The 7,320-nt window shown below is 45.2% G+C and overlaps 1 protein-coding gene across 3 annotated transcripts in view; it reads right to left on the minus strand.

Moving 5' to 3' along the window:
• Nucleotides 1-6,346, minus strand: part of LOC139373844 (protein 4.1-like) — a 111,243-nt gene extending 104,897 nt beyond the window's left edge. For all 3 annotated transcript variants that reach the window (XM_071114923.1, XM_071114922.1, XM_071114921.1), the window contains exon 1: nt 6,258-6,346. The gene's annotated coding sequence lies outside the window, so the exon portion shown is untranslated. The remainder of the gene's footprint in view (nt 1-6,257) is intronic.
• Nucleotides 6,347-7,320: the final 974 nt, after the last annotated feature.

Consider the following 7,320-nt stretch of genomic DNA (forward strand, 5'->3'; position numbering starts at 1 on the left):
CACACACACACACACACACACACACTCACAGAGCAAAACTGCAAAATAACACCTTGTACACTGTTATATCAAAACAATGTTTCTCTCTCTTGGTCCTCTCTCTCTCTCTCTCAACTGAGCCCACACCTACAACTGAGTCAACACCTACAACTGAGCCCACACCTACAACTGAGCCCACACCTACAACTGAGCCCACACCTACAACTGAGTATGTGAAGAGAGATATAAAAACACTCAAATGCATTTAGGATAAAAAAATATATATAGACTAAAGCAAATCTACATGTCTAAATGCTCGGTAGCTTGTCGCTGGGTGCTGAAAGTCAGCTTAAGGGTTGAAAGCGGATTTAACATTAATCGGGTCCTGAGTGGGATTAGAGCTGGATCTCTCTCAGTGTACTGATGTGGAGGGCAGATGGATGTCTCTGTGTACTGATGTGGAGGGCAGATGGATGTCTCAGTGTACTGATGTGGAGGGCAGATGGATGTCTCAGTGTACTGATGAGGAGGGCAGATGGATGTCTCAGTGTACTGATGTGGAGGGCAGATGGATGTCTCTGTGTACTGATGTGGAGGGCAGATGGATGTCTCTGTGTACTGATCAGGAGGGCAGATGGATGTCTCAGTGTACTGATGTGGAGGGCAGATGGATGTCTCTGTGTACTGATGTGGAGGGCAGATGGATGTCTCTGTGTACTGATGTGGAGGGCAGATGGATGTCTCTGTGTACTGATGTGGAGGGCAGATGGATGTCTCTGTGTACTGATGTGGAGGGCAGATGGATGTCTCAGTGTACTGATGTGGAGGGCAGATGGATGTCTCAGTGTACTGATGAGGAGGGCAGATGGATGTCTCAGTGTACTGATGTGGAGGGCAGATGGATGTCTCTGTGTACTGATGTGGAGGGCAGATGGATGTATCTGTGTACTGATGTGGAGGGCAGATGGATGTCTCTGTATACTGATGTGGAGGGCAGATGGATGTCTCAGTGTACTGATGTGGAGGGCAGATGGATGTCTCTGTGTACTGATGTGGAGGGCAGATGGATGTCTCTGTGTACTGATGTGGAGGGCAGCTGGATGTCTCGGTGTACTGATGAGGAGGGCAGATGGATATCTCTGTGTACTGATGTGGAGGGCAGATGGATGTCTCTGTACTGATGAGGGGAGATGGATGTCTCTCTGTGTACTGATCAGGAGGGCAGATGGATCTCTCTCTGTGTACTGATGTGGAGGGCAGATGGATGTCTCTGTGTACTGATGTGGAGGGCAGCTGGATGTCTCGGTGTACTGATGAGGAGGGCAGATGGATCTCTCTGTGTACTGATGAGGGGAGATGGATGTCTCTCTGTGTACTGATCAGGAGGGCAGAGGGATCTCTCTCTGTGTACTGATGAGGGCAGATGGATCTCTCTCTGTGTACTGATGTGGAGGGCAGATGGATCTCTCTCAGTGTACTGATGTGGAGGGCAGATGGATCTCTCTCAGTGTACTGATGTGGAGGGCAGATGGATCTCTCTCAGTGTACTGATGTGGAGGGCAGATGGATGTCTCAGTGTACCGATGTGGAGGACAGATGGATCTCTCATGTGTGCTAATGAGGAGGGCAGATGCATCTCTCTCTGTGTACTGATGTGGAGGGCAGCTGAATCGCTCTCTGTGTACTGATGTGGAGGGCAGCTGGATCTCTCTTTGTGTACTGATGAGAAGGGCAGATGGATGTCTCTGTGTACTGATGAGGAGGGCAGATGGATCTCTGTGTACTGATGAGGGCAGAAGGATCTCTCTCAGTGTACTGATGTGGAGGGCAGATGGATGTCTCAGTCTACTGATGTGGAGGGCAGATGAATCTCTCTCTGTATGCTAATGAGGAGGGCAGATGGATGTCTCAGTGTACTGATGAGGAGGGCAGATGGATGTCTCAGTGTACTGATGTGGAGGGCAGATGTATGTCTCAGTCTACTGATGTGGAGGGCAGATGAATCTCTCTCTGTATGCTAATGAGGAGGGCAGATGGATGTCTCAGTGTACTAATGAGGAGGGCAGATGGATGTCTCAGTGTACTGATGTGGAGGACAGATGGATCTCTCGCTGTGTGCTAATGAGGAGGGCTGCTGGATCGGTCACTCTGGTTCCTCAACTATACCTACCTCCCTCCCTCTCTCCATCCCTTCCTCCCTCTCTCCATCCCTCCCTGCCTCTCTCCATCCCTCCCTGCCTCTCTCCATCCCTCCCTGCCTCTCTCCATCCCTCCCTTCCTCTCTCCATCCCACCCACCCTCCCTCTCTCCATCCCACCCTCCCTCTCTTCATCCCTCCCTGCCTCTCCTCTCTTCCTTCCTCCTCTACACACCCCCGCCATAAGCCACCGTCTATCTATCAGTCACCTGGCCTTCCACTCCCTATCACCCTTCATCCCACCCTTCCTCCCTCCCTCACGCCCTGCCTCTCCTCTCTCCCTCCCTCCTCTGCGTGCCCCGGCCCATCACACCGTCTATCCTCCCTCCCTCTATCCCTCCCTGCCTCTCCACACCCTGCCCTTCCACTTCCTTCCTCCCTCTCTCCTTCCCTCCATACCTCTCTCCCTTCTTCCCTCTCTCCTTCCCTCCATACCCCTCTCCCTTCTTCCCTCTCTCCTTGCCTCCCTCTATACTTCATCTCTCCATCGCTCCCTCTCTTCCTCCCTGTGACCCAGAATTTAAGCGTTCGCCTTAGTGTTACTAGGCAGGATTTTGCAAGAACCAACCAAAACATGGTGACTGGTGAAGAACCAACCAAAACATGGTGACTGGTGATGAACCAACCAAAACATGGTGACTGGTGATGAACCAACCAAAACATGGCGACTGGTGATGAACCAACCAAAACATGGCGACTGGTGATGAACCAACCAAAACATGGCGACTGGTGATGAACCAACCAAAACATGGCAACTGGTGATGAACCAACCAAAACATGATGACTGGTGATGAACCAACCAAAACATGATGACTGGTGAAGAACCAACCAAAACATGATGACTGGTGATGAACCAACCAAAACATGGTGACTGGTGATGAACCAACCAAAACATGGCGACTGGTGATGAACCAACCAAAACATGGCGACTGGTGATGAACCAACCAAAACATGGCGACTGGTGATGAACCAACCAAAACATGATGACTGGTGAAGAACCAACCAAAACATGATGACTGGTGAAGAACCAACCAAAACATGATGACTGGTGATGAACCAACCAAAACATGATGACTGGTGAAGAACCAACCAAAACATGATGACTGGTGATGAACCAACCAAAACATGGCGACTGGTGATGAACCAACCAAAACATGATGACTGGTGATGAACCAACCAAAACATGATGACTGGTGAAGAACCAACCAAAACATGATGACTGGTGATGAACCAACCAAAACATGGTGACTGTAAAGGATGAAAGTGAAAGTCACAATATTCCCTAAAGGTCAACAGCCCATCAGCAGTTCTGGAGGCCTGACCAATAAGACTCTGGACTCAGGGGGGAGACTCGAGGCTCTGGACTCAGGGGGGAGACTCGAGGCTCTGGACTCAGGGGGGAGACTCGAGGCTCTGGACTCAGGGGGGAGACTCGAGGCTCTGGACTCAGGGGGGAGACTCGAGGCTCTGGACTCATTGATAGGGGCATTGATGACAGAGATCAAATCGAAAGAGAGAGAGAGAGAGAGAGAGAGAGAGACAGAGAGAGACAGAGAGAGACAGAGAGAGAGACAGAGAGAGACAGAGAGAGAGACAGAGAGAGACAGAGAGAGAGAGAGAGAGAGAGAGACAGAGAGAGAGACAGAGAGAGAGAGAGAGAGAGAGAGAGAGAGAGAGAGAGAGAGAGAGAGAGAGAGAGAGACAGAGAGAGACAGAGAGAGACAGAGAGCCTGTGAGACAGAGATGCAGTCAGCCTGGTAATATGCTGGCATCATCACACCTGTGAAGAACCTTAACAGTGCTACACTGCTCACCGTCTCTAAATCTGCATCCCAAATCGCACCTTATTCTCTATAATATAGTGCATTACTTTTGACCAGGGCTCATAGGGAAATCCATAGAAATAGGGTGTAGGGAATAGGGTGCCATTGTACTACAGAATGTAGGGAATAGGGTACCATTGTGCTACAGAATGTAGGGAATAGGGTGCCATTTGGGATGCCTACAAGCAGTTTAACAGCTTCTCCATACTAATGTCACCCACCGGGATACGATGTTGGGAGAGAGTTTTCTGCTAGTGGCGATTGTCACATCCATAAGCAGTAAGATAGGCCGAGCTAGAGTCTGCTACCCTTAGGGTACATTTGGGTTCATAGCACATGATATGCATCCCAAATAGAACCCTAATCCCTATGTAGGTAATAGAGTGCCATTTGGGACTCAAGCCATGCACACTGTTCTTTCATCTGTCAATGAAACCGACACCTTGAGAGGCCGGCACTGTAAATCAGGCATACAAATATGTACAGTACCAGTCAAAAGTTGACACACCAACTCATTCAAGGGTTTTTCTTTATTATTATATTATTATTATTATTTTCTACATTTGTAGAATAATACTGAAGACGTCAAAACTATGAAATAACACATATGGAATCATGTAGTAACCAAAAAAGTATTAAACAAATCAAAATATATTTTCGATTTTTCAAAGTAGCCACCCTTTGCCTTGAAGACAGCTTTGCACACTCTTGGCATTCTCTCAACCAGCACAAACCGTCATTCTGTTACCAAACTTTGAATCTGCATTGATCTTCAGGTAAATGTGTTTTTGTAAAAATGTTCAGATGAAATTGTTTAAACTAGTCCTTGTGCATAGAGTTGTATGGTTTGTTTAACTATGCAATCATTGGTTTTTGTTTGACATACATTTTAAAGTGAAAAATCTGAGTCTCGGCATCATTCTGTTACTGAGGAATTGCCCTACACTAGTGTCTAGTTACGTCACTCACACACAAGAAAGCACATGTGCGTGTTCGCAAGGAGGAGCACTTGTCTCTTGGACAATGAGAAAAGCCGTGTATCCTATAAAATAATACCACTCATACAGTGGCTACATTACATTCCAGGTGATTTAATTGTACAGTGAAACAGACAAATGAAATTGTGTGAAAATATGAATAGAGTTAATAACCCGTCTCTCACCTCTCTGGTGTTGGCTAATTGGGGCTTGTTTCGTTCCTCTTAATACAGGTAGACTCAGGATTTGGAAGCTGATAAATCAGAACTCTTTTATGGCCTCCCTGTGGTTAGAGCTTTGGGCCAGTGACCCGAAAGGTTGCTAGATCGAATCCTAGAGCTGACAAGCTAAAAATCTGTAGTTCTGCCCCTGAACAAGGCAGTTAACCCACTGTTCCCCGGGCGCCGAAGACATTCGATTAAGGCAGCCCCCGCACCTCCCTGATTCAGAGGGGTTGGGTTAAATGCGGAAGACACATTTCAGTTGGTTGAACAACTGACTAGGTATCCCCCTTTCCCTTTGCTCCATTGTAACAAATCCTTAATAAATGTCACAGGAACTAGGCCTATTCAATGTCTGATTAATATATTAGTCAAAGAAAGCTATAAAAATCTTATGTGAGACGTTATTAAAAGAGAGTTGAAGACAAAGGAAAACAACGGGGGAAAAAAATAATTAGGAGATCTATTTATTTGTTTAAATTGAGCCTACAATTTAGCCAAGAAGAAAATCTATGATTATACAAAACAAAAAATGCATTAAACCTGAGAATATCTTTATCAACTCAGGTAGTATCTTTGTTTTGATTTGACATCGAGTATAACATATTAACATCGCGGAGGTCCATTCATATCGATGTGATTGGATTGCTATAGTCGCCTTTACTTTATCCGAATGGCTACATTTGTATAATTGTTTAACATTTGTATCAGTGAAAATATTACATATTTGTTACACTGTTTGCTATGTGTGAATTACCCTCAAATCAGCAGCCCTATTCTAGATTATTCTAGCCGCAAAAATTATTTGGGGTATATTTTTAACGCTTTCGATCAATGAAACGGGTAAACAAAAACATGTTTCGGTTAGAATGCAACGTTCTTCAGGAAATTCAATTGGAGCATTCGAGGCTTCTCGATAATAAACGGTGTGCAGGTGTGTAAAGGGTCTGAAAATGAGGCCGAATGGGAAAAAATTGTCAACAGATTTCTTTCCTCGGGAGCATCGCACCACACAATACATAATCCATCGCTAGTGTTCAAGGTTTCACATTGCACTTACCTTCTTCTCTCTAGTTCATGAAAATAAACAAATACTCCTCAATGAAAATAAACGGATGGTTCTCTACTATTTTAGCGCATTGGATAAATAGAGTCACAATTCCATGTGTGTTATTATCCGGGCTATTTAAAAAAAAATGTGTTTAGGTTCTAGTAAAAAAGGAGGGGGTTCCGTATGCAATGAGGTAAGTGTATTTATAGCAGTGGCCAATGGGCAACGGGCAGGGACCAGCCTCATCTAATCATTGTGTTCGAGGCTTGTGTTCGATGGCAAGCGCCAAGGCTGCACCATTGTAACCAAGGATATATAAAATGTCTTAATTTGCATAGAAAATAAATGTATCTATTTCCAAGAGTAAATTGAACTATAACGTTGATTTAACATCGATTAAATAGAAGTTTAGGGAATTAACCAGAATCAATTAAATGTCAGACATTTACATTTTTATAACATTATTGCTAAAAGAGCGATTGTTCAAAGCCCCCGAGCCGACCTACAACCTGAGACGATAGTAGAACTGGTCGGAATAACTCGAGAAACCGCACACACGTCAAAGAACAGCGTACACATTCGAATAGAATAAAACCCATTCGCATTGTCTCAACAACTGATTTTTCCATCTTTACAAACAGGATGTGGTGAATCAGTCTCTCACAGATCGTCCTTGCTCCTTTCATCCATCACACGTAATAAATCACGAGTAACAAATTTTTAAAGGACTGAGACAGCTACAAAAAAAGGCATTCTAACTCGGTGGAGTGTTTGCTAAAGCTAAATCACCAGAATGCTTGTAGTGCTCCGCATACAGTTCTACAAATCAGAGGCGTATGCACAGGTGGGCCTGAGTGGGCACTGGGGAGCCAGGCCCAACCAATCAGATTTTTCATGCTCTACTTGTCAGTGTTCCAAACAGGAGATTATTTGTATTTTTACCTAAACACATTAGGTCTACTTGACTTTGGTAGGATCTCACCAGAACTGAGTACCGGCACCTCAAATGTTCTCCTGCTTGAGTTTCTGCATAAGCTAAAAAGTATTGAGAAGTTCCTACACCTAATTATAA

The sequence above is a fragment of the Oncorhynchus clarkii genome, chromosome 18 (genome assembly GCF_045791955.1).
Source record: "Oncorhynchus clarkii lewisi isolate Uvic-CL-2024 chromosome 18, UVic_Ocla_1.0, whole genome shotgun sequence".
Classification (NCBI taxonomy): domain Eukaryota; kingdom Metazoa; phylum Chordata; class Actinopteri; order Salmoniformes; family Salmonidae; genus Oncorhynchus; species Oncorhynchus clarkii.